This window comes from Ceratotherium simum, chromosome 6 (genome assembly GCF_057802395.1).
Source record: "Ceratotherium simum simum isolate JZ-2026a chromosome 6, ASM5780239v1, whole genome shotgun sequence".
In the NCBI taxonomy this organism is placed as follows: domain Eukaryota; kingdom Metazoa; phylum Chordata; class Mammalia; order Perissodactyla; family Rhinocerotidae; genus Ceratotherium; species Ceratotherium simum.
The window spans coordinates 19,070,303-19,094,430 of record NC_141905.1 but is presented as its reverse complement, the minus strand read 5'-3'; the positions used below and the strand labels follow the sequence as shown (position 1 = coordinate 19,094,430).

Here is a 24,128-nt window from a genome sequence, read left to right as displayed (position 1 = left end):
GCTTCTCACAACTTCAAGCACTTTCCCCCCCTTCTATTTGAACAGTATATGAAAATAAATTAGTTGCACAGACTGTCCGTTAGGCTTTAACAAATGGAATAAATCAGTTGTAACCGGTAGCTTTATACTCACAATCTAAAATGGCAATTTACACTCATAAACATAATATAGTACGACAGGACAGAACTACTTCCACCGACAACATCAGGTTTTGATCCTACAGTAACGTATAAGATACAGTTCCCAATCACCAGACTCCAAGCTATAAGTTTTGGGTCCACTAGTCCAAAGAAAGATAAAAGAGTTTAATAAATGGCTGAAACTTCAAGGAGCAAGGTTCCAAGTCTGCCAGAGAGAGCATGCTCAGAGCCCGGGAAACAGCCACCACATGTGCCTTTTTTAAAGCTGTCATAATTTAAAGTCTCTCTAAACATCTACTGTTTAATCTAATTTTCCCTCATGAATGTCTGGCTTCAACTCAAATTGAATCAACATTTCCATTATAAATCTCTATTTTCACAGTTTCCTGGTTTGATTGTAAAATGTCTTTAGTCTGAAATATGACACAAGCAGAAGTCTGAATTTTAATGCTCTTTGCTGACAAAATGGTTTTATTACAAAACCAAAATCATAGTTTTCTGCAAGCCAGATGTCTAGAAATGAGTTTAAACAAAATGAAAAATAAAATTCTGTAAAAAATTCTTCAGCTACAAATTTTTTCCTAGGTTTAAAAAAAAAAAACCTCTGCTAGATTTTCATTAATATTAATTGCTGCCCAACTGAAGACATGACATTTAACTTTGCCTCTTGAATATGGAAATACACCATGAAACTGTGTCCAAATGTTGGTGAATGCTAATCATTATGTTCACAGCAAACACAGACCTAGTAGCAAGGAAATCTGTACCATAGCATCATGACATTTCTTTTAGTAAGTTACTTTGTGGTGTGTGCATGATAAACATTGGAAAGCAGCAACAAAAATTCTATTAGTCATTTTTATCAGGGCTACTGATTCTATACATGTTACAACAGAAAAATAAGTGAGACATACTCCATATAAAAGAGATTTAATGTTCAGTCCAAGTTATAAATGTTGGAGTCTCAGGTGACTTTCTCCTTAGGAACACGTCCTGTAGCTAGAGCAGGAGATAATTCTCTGCTCACGGCCCGGGATCTGACAGCAGCCAGGGCCAAAGGGCACACACTTACTGTGTGGGCAGAGCTGCTGAGGACCTGCGGAGGAACCCGGTGAAAAGAGCTCGGTCAGAGTCAAAGGACATGCCTGGGATCTGAGTGCTGTGCGCTAGAACAAGGAGAAAACAATGCAATGTTACCTAAGAAGCATGGGGCATCATTCCAGCTTCTGCCTGCGATGTCTCCCACCATTCCCCGCAATCCTTCCTTCCGTTGGCAACCTAGCTGGGTCTCAACAATCATGAAGTAGAATATCCTCACCAGCGTCTTATGGATGGGGATGGTTTTCACATCCAAAGACCATTTAAGGAAAACTGCAGAAAACTGAATTTAACACCCAGACGTTCACAGATGCTCAAGGCCATGTTCTAGTTTTATGGGACCGAAACAAATGCTCTCTGTGCCTCTTCTGTCACTGCTTGTAATGAACCACTTTCCTCCCACTCTGCTTCAAATGGTCCTTAGCGCCAGTCAGGAAAGCCCAGGGACTGAAAGAAAAAGGCAAACCTGAGAGGCATCAGGCTACAAGAGAGGAATCAGGCTACAAAATAAATAAGGCATTTAACTGAATTGATGATAGTCCACAACACCAATAAAAATCTGTGAAAAAAGAGTTCTCAAAAAAAACCCAAACAACTAGAAGTTCTGGGTCTGTATTTTCCTTCTCCCATAACTGCAATATTCCTATGAATGATTTCACTTTAAAAGAAATAAATAAAACGCTCTTCTGCCTAAAAAAACTTAAGATGACTGACTGACAGGAGGAATAGTTGAGGTGACATAGATTGAAATATTAAACACAATTTCTCAACCATCCTTTCCTTGGGGCTGTGTGCTGTCCAGTGAGCAAACAGAGAGGGCAGTACTGCTAATGCCTAACACCACGCTCACATCAACCAGAGCTCTGCTTTACCATGGCACAATTTTTAGAAAAAAAGAAAAAAAAACCCACCACAATTTCTCTTGTGTCCAAATATTTGGGAAGTCTAATGGCTTAAGACAATTATATTTCAAAGAATGTGCTTAATTTAATTAATTGTGGGTTAATTTGGTGGTACCAAGCAATCTCTAATTTTACCATGTCCTATTTCTTGCAACACATCCTATTTTGATCAATAGAATTAAGAAACATTCATATGTACACAGATACATAACTAAACCAATAATGTAACAGTAAATCCTTAGAATTGACTAAAAAGAACAAAAGTAGCAATTCCTCTTTCTTTTCAGTTCTCACATTAAATATATACTAAAATTCACAGAGCTAAAACATGAAGCAACAAGGGATACTTCACACAGCAGGAAAATTTTTAATTTTCCTAACTTAAAAACTCCTAAAACTTGAATTTGGTGCCTCCCATCCTGGTTTGGCAGGAGATATGGTGTAACGGGGGCTAACAGCACAGTGTGGCTGTGGAGTCAGACACAGAGGTGAGAATCGCAGCTTCACACCCAGTGACCCTGTGACCTAGGCAAGTAGCCTGAGCTTGTGAGTCTCAGTTTCTTATCTGTAAAATGGAGATAATGCCAAGACCTACCTCACAGGACTGCAGTGAGGATGAAATGTGGTAAAGCAGGTAAAGCTTAGGACAGAGCTTCCCCAATGCAATGAGTTCAACAGTTCTTACTATTGTCTCTTCATGGTCCTTACACCTGCCTACCACATAACATTTCTACCTCTAATTAAAATATTTAAAGCTTATCCATAACTTGTTCGTTAAAAGTGATTCTGAATGACAAAAATATTCTGGGTGTAACCCTTTTTGTAATAAACGCCATGAAAGTTATCTGCGACAGTCGTCCAGAAAAGTTCCATAGCCCTGTCAGTCACTTAATGCTGGGTTCCAACCCTCATTAACATTTGTTAAATACAGACAACAAACAAGTCTCAGCAATTTCAATGGTAGCAGTGCAAAGCTCAAATATCCTCATTCAAGCATTGGCCAATCAGTGGTCAGGCAGGAATGGGAGCTTCTCCTGACCCTGCACATTGGTCTGCTGAGGGTATGAACATGTTAGGCAGGAGAGCAGGGGCCCCAGAAGAAGCGCTGGGGTGTTTCTATCACAGCTAGGCTAGAAGAGCCCAGGAATGTCTCTTAACCCTACAGACACCCACTTCCCTTCTCAAACATGGCAGAGGGCAGTAACTGACCTTCAGTAAGGGGTCATACTGGAGAAAGACTCAGTGAAAGAATGCCTGGTGTCCCAGCGATACCTCATTCTTTCAAAGTATCTTTCTATATGAAAGTACTCCTCTGTGAGGCACCGACTCTCTTTCCAGAAAACCCACCACCACTTTCCATTAAAACCTTCTCACCACTGGTACTCAAATAACACAAGCTAAAATTGAGCATCTAATCTTGCTGGTTTCAAGCTATCCAGACAAAGAGAATCACTATGGAACATGGTAGCATTTTTAAGAGCTTTTAATTTTGCTAATTTCTACGTTGTATAATCTTGAAATCTCCTATGTTCAGTGTTTTGCTACTACACATACCCAAAAAAGTATGTATACACACACACATACTCTCTCTCACACACACACACATATAACTGAGAAGATAAGAAAAAAACTATTTCTAGACCTTCGTGCTGGCCTTAAGAACACACAGAAGTGCTGCCTAAATTTTGAATAGAGAGATGGGATTCTCCCCTGACTTACAGTACACTAGTCCACCAAGAGAGCAATAGTGGGTGGGCTGACTCACCGGTAATGAGAAAAACAGAATTTGACCGTGGCATCTAAATGCAAGTTTATATAATATCATGTTCTTTTTCCTAGTTTTGTTACCTACTCAGACCAGCTGACAAATATTCCAGAGATACAGTTTTATCTACCTTATTTTCAATGCCTCCTGAAACTGTTCTGATGGCTGATGCAGGTACTAGTCAGGTAGCCCTGTCTATGGCACCCAGAATGAGAATGCCTGTCCTCAGGTCTCCTCTGTCAAGCATACAGAAGTCCATTTATTTGCATCTTCAGTTTGCAGTCTCCAGCCCTCTACCATGTTAACTATAAATGTCACTGTAAGTAAAGCAGCTGAATTCCTCAGGCCAACTTGACAAATGCAGCTTTGGCACTAGTGGCCTATCTGTGAGTCTTATCTATGGTTCTTGGTGACTAGCTGACTCCTTAGCCAAGGGAGGGGTTCAAACGAATCAAAGGTCAGACCAGAATATTCAAAATCACTTAGTTAACTTCCTCATTTTATACATGAGGTAAAGTCCAATAGAAATTAAGTAGTTTCCTAAGAGTCAAACTGAGCCTGGAAAGGCACTTTTACAAGGATGGGTGAAGACCTAAGAAGAGATTTCCCCTCTGCATCTATTAGGAAGGAACTTTTCAGCTGATTCTGTCTTCCCACAGAGTAAATCTGTGCCCAAACGGTCCTGCTCTTAAACCCTAACCTTAGAAATTCTGTGCACAGTATCACTGCGCTCATCCTGAACTGGGCAGCAAACAGAACAGCAGAATGATCCCGTTCCACTTGCACAAGCGTAGCTGAAAGAACTGGTGTGGAGCAGTTCTTCTCTGGCTCTGCACCCCCGCCCCCAGCCCTCCAGAAGCAGAGCCTGGCGGGTTCCCGAGCCTGAGGCCGGGGCTCTTGCCTCAGAAGGCCCCAATGACCTGGTAACCCAGAACTGGCCTGATGCTACCAGTTTCTGTCATTAATTCTCACTTCTGTGCAGACTGGAAGGCCCAAACAGAAACGGGAGGTCCATGTCTAACGTGGATTTGCCCGTCTGCAAGCACTCACTGGGTGCGTGCTGTCGGAGGAAGCCGCCCAGCAGGCACCCCACGGCCAAGGCTCGCACTGCATGTTCCCCGGTGTCAGACATTTTTCTCAACGTAAGTTACAAGGTCTAATCAAAAGCACCAATTATGAAAGCTAGATAACAATCAAATGGCACCTTCCAACTGGAGTCTAAATCCCTTGAGCCTCTTTCCATTCCTCCCCTTGTGTAGCTTCACCACTGCACCGCCTGCTCCCCCCAGGTCAGAATCCCCCCAGGTCAGAATCCCCTCAGGTCAGAAACCCATGGAAGGCACTACCATGAGTTAGGAAAAGAAGGATGAGGACAAAGGCCAGCCAGGAGTGTCTCTGGCAATTTACACAAGTGTTCCAAGAAAACAGCTCTAGAGTCCACTAGATACACTTAACAAAACTGCATTTGAAAATCAAGAAGTTGTAAAACCCCTAACAATAAGTTCTTCGGGTTTCCTGCATTCTAAGGTCCAAGTGCCAGTAAGATTTTCTTTAACAAATGAGATCAAATATTGATTTTTTTTTTCTCCTAAAACTTCAGGTTTACTGACACTGGACAAGTCCCAAATTATTTTCTTGCCAATACCTGCATCTACGTGTTAAGATGATAGGTTAACACAATATAACAACTCTTAACACAGTAAAAGTGTTCAGCTAAATTTGGACATTATCCCCCATCAACTTTATCTGTTCATTTGATGCTTTTCATTGATATTTTAACAAAAAGAAATATTCTGTGGAAGAAAATCACATTAACACCTTTAGAAACTCAGTTTTCAGTACACCCTCACAAACAAGCCATCTCTAAGAGCATTCTCTATAAAAGTGGAGCTCATCTGCACAACCTGGAGGCCAGGAAAACCCTGATCGTATAGATAAATAAAAAGCAAACTGAGCAGAAAAAGAATGTTAAGTCTTCAGCTGAGCCTTAAAGCTCTCTCTCTTTCTCTGTATATTATTTTAAAATACCGACCCAAACCCTTAATAGGAGACACAAGATATTTTCATTCCTTTTTTTTATCACACTGCATCTGATATATAAAATATCCTCTGAATATTTTAGCATTCGCAGTCAAAGATGTAATAACTTAAAATTATCATTATGGTAAATATAAATAGCATTGACCTGCTACCACCTACTTATGTGACCTTGGGAAAACCTCTCTGGGCTATACAGTAATTTCTCTATTGCCTGAAAAAGGAAAATTTCATTTTATAGTTAGTTAATCCACAATAAAATCATTTCACAGATATCTAACATAAATAGAGATAGTGCAGTTATCTAATTCAACCTCCTGCTACAGGCGGAGGTGCAGCTATGCCATGCTTGAAAACGTGGGCAATTCATCTATCAGGAATTATTCACTTCCAATAGGTCCAATCATATGATGATTCACTGTATGAAAGTGCATCTTTAAAAAAGTTTTCTTATATTTGCTGCATAATTATTTCGTTATAAGTTCTAAAATGCGTCCAACTCTAATCTGAAACACAGTGCCAGAATGGCCTTCATGAAGCACACGTCTGATCATGTCCAGTCCCTCAGAACCTTCAGTCGTTTCCCTCTGCCACAGAATAAAATGCTAACGTCTCAGCCTGGCAATCAGGGCCCCTCCACAGCCTGACCCCAGCCCACCTCATTTCTCACTGTCCAAGAAGCCAGAGACTGAATTAAAGGAACTTAGCCAAACCCCACAGAGGGTTGGAAAAAGAAAAGAGTTACCTCAGGTCCGTTGTGGGCTAGGCACCAGCAAAGTGTCTGCATTTACATTGTCTCATTTAATTTTCACAATAATCCAGTGCGATAAGAATTAACATCATTTGCACAGATGAAGAAACAGACTTTAATAGGCTGGAAAGAATGTAGCTAAGATCACATGACTAGTAAATGATCAGGCAAGTGTCCAGCAGTCCAGGTACACCCGCCTCATCTCTAGGAAGCCAGCAGAGCCCTATGAGGAACTGCCCGTTTCTTGTGCTCATATATACTCCTCCCTAAAAGTATGCAAACAGCCTGAGGCTGTGAGTGGAACACGCCTTGTTTGTACACACTGGTACTTGCACATGACAAAAATTAGGCTTTGCCATCTACTAATTCCCTCAGCTACAGCAAAACAGCTAAGTTTTCCAAGCATCTTCAAGAAGCTATTTTAAGTAAAGTTTATAAATGTGTGCTCCTCCAGGAGCATAGCATCTAGCAGCATCTCTCCCTGGGCAATATCTCTGTCCAGCACAAGCTGACCACCACTATCTTCCAGAAGAAAGCCAGTGGCTATACTGCTGTGTGACTGAACGGAGAGACACAGAGCAGAGCCATAAGAGCCTTCCCCTATTTTCACCTGACGTCTGTCTAATGAGTGACAGAAAAATATATCGTATACAAACATAATTTGAATGATTTACTGAAAGATTTTTTTGTCATGATATAAAAGAATCAATACTTCAGAAGATGGGAATTTCTGATATTGCTGTTAATACTTTCATAACAAATGTTTTAAATATGGGCATATACTTATAGGAATATGGAAAAGTATAGGCATGTATTTACGTAACCCCTTCAATACAAACCTTCCTTTTTTCTGACATAAAAATTAAATTTTTATCCTCCTATACATGGAATAGACATTCAACCACTTCCACGTCTGGGACCTCTTGGGACACAGGAAACGTTTTACATGATTTAACAGTTGTAAAGACTTTCTAATAGAAAAGTGCTTAAATGGCAATAATGACTGTAACCTCTCAAAAAGAATATCTACCCTAACATACATGACACCTGTTTGGTCAAAGTAGTTAAGGAACACGATGTGGAAAGGAACAAGTCTGCTGAGAACACCTCTGCCTCCTCCATTACCTATTTCACTATCAAATAAAAGGAACCTAATGCCCACAGTAACAATACCAAGTCTCCTTACAGGAAAAGAGAAATAAGCACCAGAGTGCCTAAAATAGTCTCATTACACTCTTATCTCAACCAAAAAGCTCTTAAAGCAGACCCCCGCCTTCTCCAAGGCAGGAACCCTGTACGTGGGCACGAAGCCCGCTACACTCTGAACAGAGCACATGAACTCTTTCTAAAGGAGTTATCAGGATTTACACATTCGTAAACAGGACAGGCCCAGCAACAAGACTGTTTGGTCCTTTTTGTATCTTTCCTTCCTGAGAAAAAATTAGCCAAGTTAAGTAGATGGTTACAGAGGCACCAAAGCAGCCAACCTCATATTAAAACAAAGTATTTCCGTTTGCAAAAATGCATTAAAATTACAAGAAGCCTGACAGCAACTTTTAAGCCCAATGATTTTGACCAGAAGACTCAGCAATTCATGAAGCACAAACTGTTACAAAGTTTCCTGTAGTGTAACACTGAAAAGATAACACGCAACTTTCACATGGAGTTAAATTTGGTACACTTCGTGACTATCTGATTTCTAACTTCTTACTATACACATTTCTTATTTATTTTTGGTATGTGATTTACAATTTTAAATTAAAGCACTTGACTCAAATATCTGATAGGCTCTGTGCAGGAGCTAAGTACCCTAGAAGAACCATGGTTGGCTTTGTTTTTAATTATAAAAGTAATCTACTTATCTTAAAAAATATGGGAAAAGATGGAAAAATAAGTAATCATACATAATATTACCACCCTTACAGAAGATATGATTTTGGTCTATTTTTTCTAACCTCTTGTCCTTGGATTGTTTTCCCTGCTAAAAAATTTAATGACTTTTCACTCTGATAAAGCATGATAATTGTCTAAAAAAAAATTCAAACTGAAAGAAAAAGGAAAAACTTTTCTTAACTATTATTAAGAGTTTGATATCCACATATATCCTTCCAGTCTTCTAATTCATATATAATTATTTAAATGTTTACAATTTAACACTAATGAAATTATACCATACTATAGATAAAATATTGTTCTACAACCTATTTTTTCAATTAATATATCAATGACTTCTTTCTATGTCAATAAATAAAGATCTGTAACACTCCTTTTAATAAGTCATGTTGGCTTCCTTTAAGAGCTAACGTTATAATGTAAAATGCTAGACAACAATGCGGAATGTAAATCATTTACAGACTGAGCAGAAGTTGCATTCTTCCTTTCTTCTTCTGGTGTCATTGATATAAGCACAATCAGCAATCAAGTTGTCATTACACTGAAAACTGTAACTCTGTTAGGAATACTCAGATCATAAAAATAAAAATGTCACTTTTATCTTCCAACAGACCCAGAGCCCGGTCTAAATCTTGAGGCTACCAGAAGCTAGAGTGATTTAGATACATATAATGTAATAGATTGGTCTGAAGACTAGAAAAGTGCATTTTGCAATTCCCAGGCTATCGGCAGCCAGCTGGATACACAACATAACCTTACTTCTGCATATAAAGACGTCCCTTTAACCTCAAAAAAAAAAATCCCAGCTCTTGATAAAAGACCTTTCTACTGCCCTGAGAAAAGAGGGGAAAGAAAACTCTAAAAGACCACTATTATTCTGAGATTTCCACTCTCACTGACTTATCATTTTTCACCTACTTTTACGAAAGGGTTTTTATGGCCCACTCCTCCTTTGGAAGAGTCAATATACTTTAGGAACCTCCAATTTCATTTAGTAAAAGATTTAACAGAAGACTTTGCCCAGCCAGCAATCAACAACACTGACGGATAACACACAGCGCCCAACAACACAGCGCCTGGCTCTGAGAGGAGGTGCCAGGTGTGGTCACACAGGTGCTTACTCCAACGACTCCGTGTGGGAAAACGGAACTCGGCCCCGCAAATTACACAAAGTAGTGCACTAACGAACAGAGTTCATTCTACTCAGTTATGATGTCTACTCTCTGTCAGGAAGTGTGCAAGGCAATGCACATTCTAGGAGACAAAAACTCACTTCCCCCAAACAGTATGCGGTCTAGTAAAGGAAAGAGACATGCAAATAGTTAAAAATGTTGATGTAGATACTATGAAAGAGACAACTGCCTAGTGTCATAGAAGCATCAAGAAGAGAAAAGCCAACTGTGAGAGGTCGCTGGTCAGGAAGGTTTCTCAGAAGGAATGGAAACTAAGTCGGATCCTAAAGGACATGGAGGAGGTTTGCCAGGTGGAGAGGCAGAGGAAGGGCATTCCAGAGAGCAGGAGCAGCAGCTAAGACGAAGGCATGTAGAGTGCAGGGAAACAGGGTGGTGGGGACTACAACATAAACAACCAGGGTTCTCAAGAGAGGAGCAAATGAAGATGGAAAGGGAGGTTAAAGCCAGAGGGTTCAGGAGTCTCTATTTCAGGTGAGTGCTGCGAGCTTTCACGGGCAGTGGAGAGTCAACGGAGACTGTCAACCAGGCAAATAGCGAGACTGCATATTTCCTAAAACACTGTCTCTAGCGGTGTATCAGTCAGCATTCTACCAGAGGAACAGAACCAGCAGTGTGTAGTGGGCAGGGGGGTAAGGAAGGGAAGAAAGTGGTTTACACAACTGTGGGGCTGGCAAGTCTGAAATCCAGAGGACAGGCTAGAAACTCTCAGACAAGAGCTGAGGATGCAGTCTACAGACAGAATTTCTTCTTCCTCAGGAAAACCACCCTTTTGCTCTTAAAGCCCTTCAACCGACTGGATGAGGTCCACACAGATTATCTTCTTTACTTAAAGTCAACTGATTGCAGAAGTTAGTCACATCTACAAAATACCTTCTCAGCAAGACCCAGATTAGTGTGCTTGACTGGATAACTGGGTATTACAGCCTAGCCAAGGGAACACATAACACTAACCATCACAAGGGGTCTGCGCCATTTATTGATCAAATGAATGAATGTGTGGCTGAGGGAAGGGCAGAATGAGACAAGAGACACTAGAGACAAGAGAACAGGAAGAGTAAACAACTTGAGTGCCTCAGGAGAGAGAACACGTGCCAGGGTTAGAGGGATTATGGAAGCAGGGGCTTGGATGTGTTCACCAAGGTACCTGAGGAATATCCAGGAAGACTCATCTCTAGGGAGTTAGAAATAGGAGACGAGAATTCAAATACCCATCATTTAATAAAGGTTTATTGATGAACTACTATTTACCCTAAAATTACCCTACCTTAAAATGTGAGGAATACAAAAGCGTAAGATGGAGTGTCTGTCTTCAAGCTCACAGTCTAGTTGTGAAGAGGCAGGTAACAATAAAAGACCATATAAAATAAAATGATAAGTTTGCAGCAACAGACCATTGAAGGCTGTCATGCTCAGAAGACGAGTGAGCACCAGCACAGAGACAAGGACATGCTAGGTGGGAGGTGCTCTTCAATGCCCCAAGAAGGGGCAAGAGAAAAAAAAAACATTCTGGAACTTTCTGTCAGTTCACCAGAGAATTATACAGTTTCTGAGGAAATGATGAAAAAGAGAAGAAGAATTTGGGTTACTCAGAAAGGTTTTCTGGACTTGAGGTGCTTTTTTGTTTGTTTTTCTGTCGCAGTATCAGGTACCAAGATTATCGCACCCTCTGAGGAGCGCAGGGCAATCTACCAAGCAAGAAGCCACCTGTTCTCATCTGGCCTTTCCCCAATTATGTAAGTAGAAAGTCAACAAATGCCATTTTCCAAATCAACTTATTTTCCATGTAAAGCAATGAATTTAAGACACATTCACAGTATACTTGGAGATACCAAGGATTGTACATTTGCTACCATTTTAGGACCGGACATAAAGAATATTAGTATCTGCTTGAACATGCATAACACATCCCCAGAAGGATACACAGGAAACTGACAGCACTAGATGCTGAAAGGAGCGGAGGGGATGGCGGGGCAGAGAGGACGGCAAAAACTTTTCACCGAATATGCTTCCAGACCATGTGAATAAAATTTCTCCAAATAAATACAATTTTAAATAAATAAATAAATAATAAGTAAAACGAACTCTTGTCCCCTCCCCCTAGACTGTCATATACAGGACACACAGCTGGAATAAACAACAGACAGGAGATTAGTATCCACAGGAAAGCAAGAGGCCAGCTTCCCCAAGTCTAGGTGACTACAGATATGGGAACACAGCCCTGACTAGATGTAAAGCCCTCTCTGGGGAGGCGGTCACTGTGTGACAATCAGGTAATCCATAGGGACAGAATCATAAGTCGCATTCCAGTCATGTGTCTTTCCAGAACCATCATTTTCATGGCTTCCAAAATGTGTTCTGAGGATCACTTTAGAGAGAAGGGGACAGAGCAGAGTGGTATAAAATAAAAACCTTGAAAATGACCAATCTGGGAAAGAGCACCAGGGTCACCACCCTCCAAATTCCACATTATTCACAGAGACTTTCTCTGAGGCCCTCTACAGCGTTCACTGAAACAATTCCTGTTAATGAGTGATGAACCAAAGGTAGCCGACCCAGTACATTTTGTTTTCAAATTCCTCAGTCTTCATGCACTTTTCTCCAAAATGCTAAAGATCTGGAGGAGATCTGAAGCTGTGGCTGATGGTGAATGCCACGACAAAGGCACAGCTCTGCTCAGGGGGGCTGGTCCAACATCTGTGCTGTGCAAAGGCCAAACAGACTGGCCCAGGCAGGGCCTGACACAATACTGGCGGTCCCACAATGTGATTCCCGTTCTTCTCAAACACTAATCCTAAAAGGAAGTAGAAAGCCAATTTTCTAGAGAAGTAATTACATAATCCACTTTTTACAGACAAGCTTTTCTAAAGAGCAATTACTTGAGCAAAAGGAAAATAAATATTAGTATGAATATTACTACAGTAATCATGCATATGCTGAAGGCTGAGCCCAAATCACAAGGGTTCTAATAGATTCTATAAACCACAGTTTGGAGAACTGGGTGGTTTCCTTCTGCAGCTCTGCGGCTGGCTTAATAGCAAGCTCACAAGACTAAGGTTCGTTATGATAAGCAAACACAGCTGACGAGCCACCCTCCTCCAGAGGGAATATTCTCAGAGACTACAAACAACCTCATTCACCACCTCAACCTGCTGTCTACCCCCACGTACCCTTTCCTTAGTTCATAATTAGTGTGAAACCCAGGATATCTGTATTGTTTGGCATTTACCTTCCCACAATATCAAGACTCACAGAAGACAAAACATACTTCATTCATTTATTATTTCAACACACATTTACTATGCACCTACTGTAAGGCAGGTACGCTCTTGGCCGCAGGAATGCCCCAGGAGAGGGACACAGACAGGCCTCCCACAGTCGGGCGACAACGTAAATGCACACAGTCCCACAGGATCCCAGCTCCCCGGAACAGGGGCAGTGGAGGCTCACCCTCTGGGTGAAACACATCACAAAGGGATGGCATTCCAGCCAAGTCCTGGCGGGAAGGTCATGTCACCAGGCCAGGTGAAAAGAAAGGGCACTGACTACAGGCAGAAGCAGCAGTGCATGCAAAGGCCCGAGAGGAGAGAAGGCCTAGTCCATGCGGTGGTGGGAAGGAGCCGTGTGGCAGATGAGGCAGAGGAATAGAAAGATGCTCCGCATCAAGGAGCATGAACCTCTGGAGATACCAAGTGGCCACTGTACAGCCAGAGACACAAATGACAGAATTTGAAGATGCCCGAATACAACTGACCAAGGGGGTTGTTCAAGAAAGAATATGGGAAACAAAACAAGTTTTCTCTCACTAGCCAGGATTTATACGCCAAATGGAAACATGGGACCTGGGTGTTGCTAAGCCTGTGCTGCCAGCACCTTTCCCTCCACACAGCTCACGGTCCCGCCCCAGAGAAGGCTGTAGCCACACCAACTACCCCCCAACCAGAGCTGACAAGAGCAGCCAGTAAAATCCCTGGCCCGCTGTCCTCATTTCCAGCCTGCCTCACGTCACACGTTCGTCTCCCTCCCTTCCAGCTGACCAAGTGACCCCCCTCGACTCCCCTTTTTTCCCTTAAGGGCCCACTGCAAATATTCCTAGTCTTACACTGCCATCCTCTTTCACCTACTTTTCACTCTTCCCAATGCCTTTTTCTAATTATTTCCAAATGGAGAGATTTGAAAGCAAAATCCTCGCAGTTGTGGAAAAGTATCCAGAATTAAAGCCAACCGCATCAGAGTATAAGCAGCTAGGAGGGGGTTACTGAGAACTACTGAAGAAGCCAGGTTGGTATGAGAAAAGTCTTAGAAATAGTTAAAAATCTATGCTAAATGATTAAGATAGGCAGGGCATTCAATGACAGCTTCCATCATCTGGGAAATTCACTTGAGTGGGACACTTTTTTCCTACTGATTACAAATCAATGAGGTACTACCATATGCCTAAAATTCAAGGGTGGGGGGGAAGGGGTATGAGGCACAAATAGGGGAGGAAAAACTAAGCCTTTTTTTTTTGTTAACTAAAAATCTGCTTATCCAATTTACATTCCAAGGTTAAATATACAAAAATAATGGTCAATATTATTTCTCTTCTTGATCATTTTTATCTTGTTGCTTTAGATTATAATAACCAGCAGGGAGGAGAGGATTCTCAGGTGGAGACTCTTAGTAAATACAGTTTGATGATGGTAACTGTGACAATGATTTTCTTTTTCATTCCTGTGCAGAAATAGAGAATAGATGTTGAAATGCCTGAAAAGGTATATTCCTAGCTATCCATAAGATGGAGCTGAGGATTTTTCTAATCTGCGCTACCCACTCTCACTTTGGATTTTTTTGTTGCATAAAATATTTATTAATAATGCCACTTCATCAGTTTACCAAATGGCATCTTTCTGTATTCAAAGAAGTGTTCATTACGCAAAAGACCATCTGTCTAAGAGCTCGATAAAGGGTTTAAATAATCATGATCTAGTGAAGAATGCATGGTCACATTATATCAAGTCAAATATTTACATTTCTCAGAATTTTAAATATGAACGTTCTCATCCAACCATCCGCCACAAGTCAGACTTAATTACTCTGCCCTTTTTTTTGGTATTCTTATCTTCTCTATTTTCAAACCAATATAGAAATTACAATACAAGAATAACTTTAATTTAAGCAAACAGCATTGCCAATCATAAGAGTCTGTGTAGCACCTTCATTTAGACAAGAAATAATCCTGACAGCAGCAGTATTTTCAACCAGAAAAGCAGTTAAACAGTTCTACACAAATCAGAAAAATATTTGGAAAAACAGCTGATTCTGCCTTTCTGAGTATTAATAATTGTGGCTGTCGTTGCTGCTGCTCCGACCATCACCAGTGTAGCAGTAGCTATGCCAGTCCCACTTGAAAGTCATCTTCATAATGCAGACACCAGAACCCAGGACGGGCAAACTCTTCTCCACGAGGGAAGTGATGGAGCAAGAAAACTCGAGATAAACACTAACAAAACTGTTTTCAAAATGTTATTTAAAATATCCAAGAATCTTTTAAATAGAAAAAAAAAAAAAAGGGCAACATGGAAGAGATATTGCTAAATCAATTCACCAGGTACTGGTCTAAAGTAGCGAGTTTAGTTGAGGAACAACTAAACAAAAACAGTGGACTAGGGGCCGGCCCAGTGGCTTAGCGGTTAAGTGCGCGCAGTCCGCTGCTGGCGGCCCGGGTTCGGACCCCGGGCGAGCCCCAACCCACCGCTTCTCTGGCCATGCTGAGGCCGCGTCCCACATACAGCAACTATAAGGATGTGCAGCTATGACATACAACTATCTACTGGGGCTTTGGGAGGAAAATAAATAAATAAATAAAATCTTTAAAAAAAAAACAGTGGACTGGGAGACAAAGACGAGTGAAAACAGCATGGACTTGGGAGAAAAACCAGCCTAAATGAGAATCCTCTTCCCTCCTTCCCCCACTTATTAGCTGGCAGCCTTGGACAAACTACCATCATCTTTGGGCCCGCTTCCTCATCTGTAAAGGGGGAATAAAGGATATGGTAGGATTGGCAGGAAGATTAAATGAGATAATATGATGCATGTGCTTGGGATCTAATAGGCACTCCAGAAAAACACAAAATACAAAATTAATTTCTTCTCTTACTTTCCTCTTGAGTAAGTTCTGTTTTTTTTATATGACCCAGAACCACTTATTTCACCATCTATAAGAAGAAAAGGTTAGATCTGAAACACCATGTAATTTAAGGTTCCTTACAACTTCAGCATCCAAAGATTGGAAGGAACACTGGGTGCAGATGCCAGCCTTGTGGACTGCTCCATGCTGCACCGGGGGCGGATAAGAAACTAATGGAGGATGAGCTGCGAGCATCTCAAAAGTAAATGAAAATGAAAGGCAGTATGCCAAAACTGATCAACAAGCAGTACTCACAGCAAGAGCTTTAGGATCCAGAGGAAGGAGAAAAAGTGGCAGAGGGTGAGCTGTGAGCAGTGCTTCAAAGAATGGTTCCACTCCATCTTCAAAGAGAGAAAAAGAGCAGAGCCCTCCAGGCTGTGCAAAGCCTGAGGGAGGGTGACGGATAAACGGGTGTGCCTGGAGCCTGTGATTCGTACTGCAGTGAGCAGTACAAGCGAAAGCTGGAAAGACCAGCTATTTCGCTCAAGTGTTGCGCATTAAAAGCCAGGCCGAGAAATTTTAACTTTATCTTGAAATCAACAGGTTTTACACAGAGGGATGGCTCTGCCACCTGCTGTGTTTATACTCTTCCTCCTCGGGCATCTATTTAATGTTTTCTTCCCCTTATAAAAGATATACGTCTAAATCCTCTTCTACTATAAAACTCATTTTAAAAATTGACCTTTTCTGTAGTTTGTGAATATTTCCAATCTCCGTTATCAGAGTATAAATTCCTAGAGTACAATTACACATTTATATTCACTATGGAGCTGGAGCCACCAAGGAGCAACCAATATAAATTTTCTGATTAAGAACAGATAAGGCATCAACAAAAGCAAACTTCTGCTAACCCGTGTCCATTCTTTCATTCAAGCCTTCATTAAGTGTGTACTACTTGGCAAGGCCTTGTGGTACGTGATGAAAGGTACAGAATGCATAAACCCCGACTTCAGGAAGTTTATAATCTGCCCAAGGAGGCAAGATTAACAAACAAATCTTCCCACAACATTGCTTTCAGTTTCTTCTCTAAGAAAATATTTATATTTCCAACAGAATGACTAAGAAGGACCAAAATGGATACATTTAATTTTCAATTTCTATCTTGATCTCCTGTCTGTGCCTCTGAGAGATAGATTTTAACAAGTGCCAAAATTATTTAAATGCAGTCACCAGAGGAAATCAGAAAAGAAGGAAAAAGAAGGAAAGATCTGTAAGTTAGATATACAACACAGCACATCGGTGGCACGGCTGTCTGGAACATCAATAACAGGACCAAGATGTCCATAATACAAAGGAGAATGGCTCACACAGGAAAAGATAGGGGTAAGTGGCTGTGCAAAGAGAAAGGATTAAGAAATAAAATATTTACATTTAAATTTCTATTTTTAACAAATTTAATCCAACCTCCCCAATACCAAAGCCTTGAACAGGAAAACTTTCCACGGTGCTTCCCTAAAAATAGTTCCCTTTATTCCCTCTCAGGATATCATTTAGATTTCCCTGCTTTTGCAAGACCGCTGGTCTGATGAAGAATGAAATAGTTACTCATTTTAACAAGAACGGGCTATTTATGTAATACATGTGTATCTTGACACTGCGGCACACGCGTGAGGATGTTTTCCTTCTAGAAATGTGACCTGCATCCAGGCCATGTTTGGTGCACCCCAGCCCTGCAGCTGCTGCTGGGATGCTGTTCCCAGGCATTCCACAGTCTGTCAGGTTAATTTTATCTAACTGGCTAAAAAAGGTTCAATTATTTTTATTAAAATAACAATAAGGAAATAATTTCCAGCGACGAATGTCTACGCGAGAGGTTCTACACACCATACACTTGTGTCTGTAATTAGCGAAGTCAGATGTCCCCTTTTTTTCTCTCTAGTAAGTATTTGGCTTGCTTCCTTATAATAACTGCCCTTGGAATAAAAGCAAATAAGTTAAACCAGAAATTGAGTTTACAAGTTTATGTACACTAATTAGTCAATTCTGTCAGAGCCTTTTACTTTAAGATCAGACAAACCACAAGCATCTGAAAAACATCTAGGCTCTAAATCACACCCTGAGACTGAGGACTGAGAAAACAAGAGAAATCACTCAGCAAAACATATTTAATCTTGTAGTTTTGTTACCCCTGCCCCGTACCCAAAATTAAACAGAAAAGTGTTTCAAAGACTCAACAATTCACTTCCAGGGTAATTTAGGCCAGAGTGGGAAAGCAGGTATTTGTGGAAGGAAGTCTGAAGGTAAGTGGACCCACAATGACACGCTCTGCCTGGCTAAAGCTAACCGGGAGCACTAGGTTAACCTCCAGGGTGGGTGAGATGGACAAGTTTGACTCCTCACACCTCCTGAAGACAGGCTCTAACCAAAGGCCACAGACAGCAGAACCTAAAATTGCTCTGCCATATACAAGCTTTCACCAAAATATTACCAAGTCCAAGACAAAGCAGACAGCTGATACATAACCCACCTTTTTCAACCCCCTCTGACAAAGGCCCCAACTGCCAAATGTAATCTAATAATTTGCATATGTAAGGATAGAGGTCTAGACCATGACATCAGCTTTACAGAAAATCGGCAGATTCAAAAAGGAACCAACTAGCCCACTCTGTCTTTGGAAATTCCAAATAAATGAAAGGATGAAAAGGACATAGCAGCAGGAGAGAGCGGACTCTACATTCCCAGTCCCAGAAAGTGCAAAAAACCATTTCTAAACAAAACCATTCTGTGAATTCCCCATTACAGAAAAGTATGAGGCGGGGGCTGGGGGGGGTGGCGAGGGGATCCATCCATCACAAGGGTATTAACTCACAAGGGTATTAACTAAAAAGTTGCTTCCCTGGCAACCCTGGATACTGCAACAATGTCCTTGAATAGCATTTTGAAGTAAAGACAAGCCAAAGTTAACCCAGAAGACTGTCAACAGTTCAAGGATCACCTACCTTGGTGATAGCCCCCAAACAGCTAACACAGGATTCCTTAGACATGACATTATAGCCAGAGATAGCAGGAGTGTTCACTGTCTGAAATATGTGCCTCAAGAATTCAGGATCTACTGAGCTGTTCAAAGTTTAACGTGCAGACTGTTATTAAAGCTGATATCTCTGCCTGTTCTGAACACTAACAGGAATAAACTGAACTAGTCTGAGTCTCTATCATCAAGGGCTTTGCTGGCGGCCCTAGGCCTTCCAATTTCCCCAACATCTATTTCGTCTATTGGAGCTCCAGTTTTTTGTTGGTGATGGTGCTGCTGCTGTTGCTTAAGCAAAGATACCCAAATAAGTAATCTCATTTACATTTTTAAAAGAAAGATCGAACTCCAAAACTTCTCTTCTTCCCTCCCTTGAGTGACAAGGCAGGGCCACAGTGCCGTTTAACACACCAGGTGAAAATAAATTCTGTAAATGTGCTCTAATGCTGCAGACACTGATGGGAATGGAATCCCTGCACCCCAGGAGGCAGCTATTAATGGCAAGTAAACTTCATTCAGATACTGAGAAACCAGACAGGGAAGTCTGTGGTCCGGGAGAAATGAACAACAGAGACAAAAACCAGGTAAAGTCAAAAGAAATGATGCATCATCAGAAGCCGTGGTCAATCGCACTGGAGAATCTCTGAACTTTTGCTAAAACTAGGCATCTTAATGTCTCTTACAAAGAGTTAAAAAAAAAAAAAAAAAACTGAAGGGCTCCAAGTTAATGAACACTGGGGTCAGACCCAAGTCTGCAAAAAAATAGGTAAGATGATCTACCCAGAAAAAGTTAAAGTACACTTTTTTTAAAAGTTCATTTCACTCAATTTTTTAGACACAGATAGGAAAATCTCAGCAAATACAGGATAGAGGAAATCAAAAAGGCCAAGAGAGACATAAGCCAGCACTGGGAACAGCTCTGGGAGAACAGTCAAGAATGGAGAGCAACTCCTACACCCCACGAAGGTGAATTTTCACCTGTGCTCCATCAGCAAAGGATGAACAAATACTAAAGAGAGCAGCTCAATAACATAACGGGATAGAGGGAAGTAAGAGCCTGGCATGGCACAGAGCCTGTCAAATCCACGGGAGGTGGTGGTGCAAATGTCTGCTGAACTGATCTCATTTATATCACACAGAATCAGGAGGCATATAGGATGAATGGGAGGATATAACATATGGAATGCCTACTCCATTTAAGGCATTCTATTTTCCGTAAGACACCCTATAATGTAGCTATCAGTATCTCTATTAAAGGTGAGATAAGGGGCTCCAAGTGTTTAGGTAGCTAATCAGTAGTGCAAACCACATACATCAGGGGTAGGTGTTTAACTTTAGTCAAGGTCTACCAAAATCTCCTCGTGTGTTTCTTCATAGGCATGCCATTTATTCTCCTAACCCCACACCCACAGCACAGTAGGCCCTATCAAACAATGAACTCAACCCGTCTTTCCATTCCCTGCAGCCAGGCCCCTGTTAACCCAAACTCCCAGGCATGATAGACTTCCCAATATTCCCCAAGAAAATTTTCTTTCCAGCTACCTGTCTTCCATGTACTCTTCTGCCTCTGGGAAGCCATGGCTCTTGCCTCTTCTGTATTCTGGCAGACATGACACAACATTACCACTGTTTATTTACATGCTTGTCTCACCCACTAGGCTGAGAATCTAGAAGTCAGAGAAATCTATTCAATTTTGTCTTCTCTCACGTTGCCTAACAAGGTACCTGGCACAGTGAAGATACAAAATATATATAAATGAGATATATATGTCAACTACATGAAATATTGCCAGCCAGCCCAGAGCTGAAGAATGTCAGCAGGCCAAATACCCTGGGCCAGCATGACATCAACTGTTAACGTGACTAGTTGATAGATAAATCATACTTTTAAAACATTTAGGTGGAATATTTTTATATAAATTTTTATACCCACATCAACAAAGCAACGTTGGTATGGAGAGTAAGCCAAAACAAACAAACAGGCTTACTGGAAAAAGTGACAAGTTGTAATGGCATTTTTCAAACAGAACCCTACCTGGAGAGCCAGCTGCCCTGGGCTTTCGTCTTGTACAGTGAAACTTCCCCAGGGAGCTTAGAAATAAGGGGGAAATATCACCCTCTGAGATTTAAACTTTAAAGAGCAAGAAGCCTCAAGGCCTGTAAGATTTGACTGTATCCTAATTAATGGCAAAGTATAATTAAAGAAAGAGTTTTGGTCAGGGATTGGAGACATGGTAAAAGAATTTCGGAGCACATTCTGGCATCCAGGGAAGAAGGAACGTCAGCCACTAGACAGGAAGTCTTCTCCCGTGTCGTCCTTGCCTGAATCCAGGGATTGTTCAATTCACCCATCTCCCTCGTTCCAATGGCTACCTTCAGGCAGAGAATGTAGGGGTGAGAAGAGGTCAGCATTCAGGTTCCCGTGACAGTTATATCCATTTCTGTAAATTACTAAGCAGGCATTCTTGTTACATACTCAGGTTAGTGAGCTTAGTTAATGTGATTATGGGTCTGAGAGATGGATCTACTCTCAGTGCGCTGGAAAAAAAAATCATTTTTTTTTCTGAATACCAAATAATGAATATCACCCATAAAAGTCTTTTGGAAGACTTGGCTGGCATTTCTGCTGGCTTATACACCACCTTCATATTCACGCATCTTTTCTTCAAACTTCTACAATGTGTGAATCAAGTTTTATTGAGGGTAATCACTTTTGTCAATAGTAGTTTTTACCAAAAAAAACAACAATTTACTTAGCAAGACTCACTGTCCGAGTGTAAAACGAAAACTCTTTCTTCTCAGGGTAAAAATGTCACAGAAACAGTTTTGCTTCACCAGTACTAAATTAATACTGCTTTGGCAGAGCTGAGGCTCATTTCTACAAAATTTAATTTGCAAAAACCAGCCCAAGGCTACCATGATATAAATTTACTTGATGTGTTAATTTCACACTCTAGAGTCTTCATCTCACTGGTGGGTGGGTGATCTCAAGTATGTAAAGTAGGGGAGTGTCTGAATTTACCCAAGCAACCCCAGACAGCAGCCCTCCAAGCCCCGCAGGGAGCCGCAGCCCAGCTTCCCTCCTGCCAGTCAGTGCGAAAGCAAGGATTACGCTAGAAATCCGCCAGGCTGAGTAAATTATTTTCATTATGCAGAGCTCTATCACGGTGCACCAGCGCCTCATTTAATAAACTCCTTCTTCCACATCTTCATACAGAAGGGATGCTTTCAATATCAGCAAGTAATAATAGAAACTCTGTCAGCTCCAGCTAGCTCTAACACGTACAGAGTGCTCTGGGCTCCGCAGCCAAAGGCACCAAGCCTGGGAACTGCATGGGCAAGAAGTGCAACCCCTCTCTGCCAGGTCTGTGCTCCTGAAAAGAACTGTGCCAGCTTCTGTACAATAAATACATTAAATGTTCTAGCGCAGAAATCGTGTTTATAGAGACCATGAAATAATGAGATGTGCAACGTTAAAATGCTTTAATAAAAGCACACCAAAATATATGCACAGTATGTTCACAACTATCTAATACAACCACACATGGACACATGGACACACTTATTTGTAGAAAAAAGATGAAGAAAATTCTCCAGAAGCGTTATCAGTTTTTATCTTTGGGTTTTGGCACTTGGGGTGATTCAGTTTCCTTCTTTCTATCCAAATATCATATATGGAGTACACATTACTCTTAATGGGGATATCCCAGTAAAGCAAAGAAACATTTGGATATAAATATAAACATCCTTCAATTTATCAGTAAATGAAGATCTGTGTATATTACTTTAAATCAGGAAACTGCTCTATTGTTAGAGTGAGCAATGATGCTTCCACTAAAGGCTAATTTGATGCAGTCATAAGTTGACTCCATCTGTTCACCAGGAGAATGCAAGTTCTGTGATTCAGGGAGGGTAAGACCTGCATGTCAGCAACTCAGTCCCAAAACAAATATCCCTCCTGTTGGTTCCCCCCAATTCATTCGGGAATTTTTATTCCTGCCTACTCTGTTATCTCTATTACACAGAGAATTGTTGGACCTTCAGGGCCCCAAAAGAATTAGCTCAGAACAGAATTATCCCTTGGCTAGTCTTGTACTGCCAGCAAAAAAACTTACTTTGAGTTTAAAGAAAAAAAGTTCTCCCTGTGAGGATGGTGGCAGCATTACAGCCAGCAATTCCATTTTCCTGTCCATCAGACGATTAGGATAGAATCGCTTAACCACCTCTTAACACAAACCACATCCCCAAACCAAGCAGCTAATAAGAAATCAGTAATCTGGTCATTAGTAATATACAACCAAATAATAACATTCAAAAGAAGCTGCTATTCCCTGTCAATCATGTGCCCAATTAGTCTTTAATAAAACCTTTGGGAATGTAAAATTTAATTCAGAGTCTTCTTGTTCAGATCATCTGCTATCAAGTTAATGAGTACTCATTGATCCCTTTAAAAGGGCATAATTCCTCAGATACAGGAAGGTTTTCCAATGACGGCTTAGTCCTCATGGACAGGAAGTTGCTACTTATTGGTCAGTTTGGTCAGTAGGAAGAACCTCTAGCTCTCAGCTGCCTATGCATCTGGCAGATGTGGGCAGGCGGGGGCAGCAGTGAGGAGGAGGAAGGCCAGGGGCAGGGCGAGGTCTCCCAGCCTTCAGGAGGCTCATGAGGAGGCCAGGAGCCTTAATGCAAAGCCTCCCCCACAGTGGCCCCCAGGCTCCAGCTGTATTGGTGGTAAGTTCTAAAATCAGCCAGAATGTAACCTTCTAACTGAATATAATTTCTCAAAGGGAACAGAATCATGAGAGGTACCATTACTGGAAAAACACCAAAATATAAAGTTTGGATCATAAGAAATGTAAATTATCCCACTAAAAATACTAGATTTTAGAGCCCAGATATTTATGAGAAGGAAAAAAAGTAAACAAAAATACTGCTAGAATTCTGTATCCTGAGACAGAATTATAATAGATATAAAAGGAGTCTTTTTTAAAGCAGTAAGCTTTCATTCATCAAGTATTTATTAAGCACCTACCATGTGCCAGACAAACATATTGTGACTCTTACACACTTGTTCACACGTATAAAAAGAGTCATTTGGTATAGACATTCCCTACATGCACCAGTTCCCTGGGAGGTATACCACGATTTCCCTGTCAATAAGATAAAGTCAGTCAAATAATATGAATCCTTGGATCTGTCTGATAAATGACACAAA

General features: G+C 41.1%; 1 protein-coding gene and 1 non-coding gene across 5 annotated transcripts in view; one reads left to right on the top strand and one right to left on the bottom strand.

Moving 5' to 3' along the window:
• SIPA1L2 (signal induced proliferation associated 1 like 2) overlaps positions 1-24,128 on the bottom strand; it is a 217,569-nt gene that overhangs the window by 133,357 nt on the left and 60,084 nt on the right. Inside the window, exon 3 of one of the 4 annotated variants that reach the window (XM_087431941.1) lies at positions 1,213-1,306. The exons of the other annotated variants lie outside the window; for them this stretch is intronic. The gene's annotated coding sequence lies outside the window, so the exon portion shown is untranslated. The remainder of the gene's footprint in view (positions 1-1,212; positions 1,307-24,128) is intronic. 4 annotated transcript variants of the gene reach the window in all.
• On the top strand, positions 2,008-2,131 carry LOC147916782 (U4atac minor spliceosomal RNA). The gene has a single exon (XR_015552602.1). It is a non-coding gene; the product is annotated as a U4atac minor spliceosomal RNA (small nuclear RNA).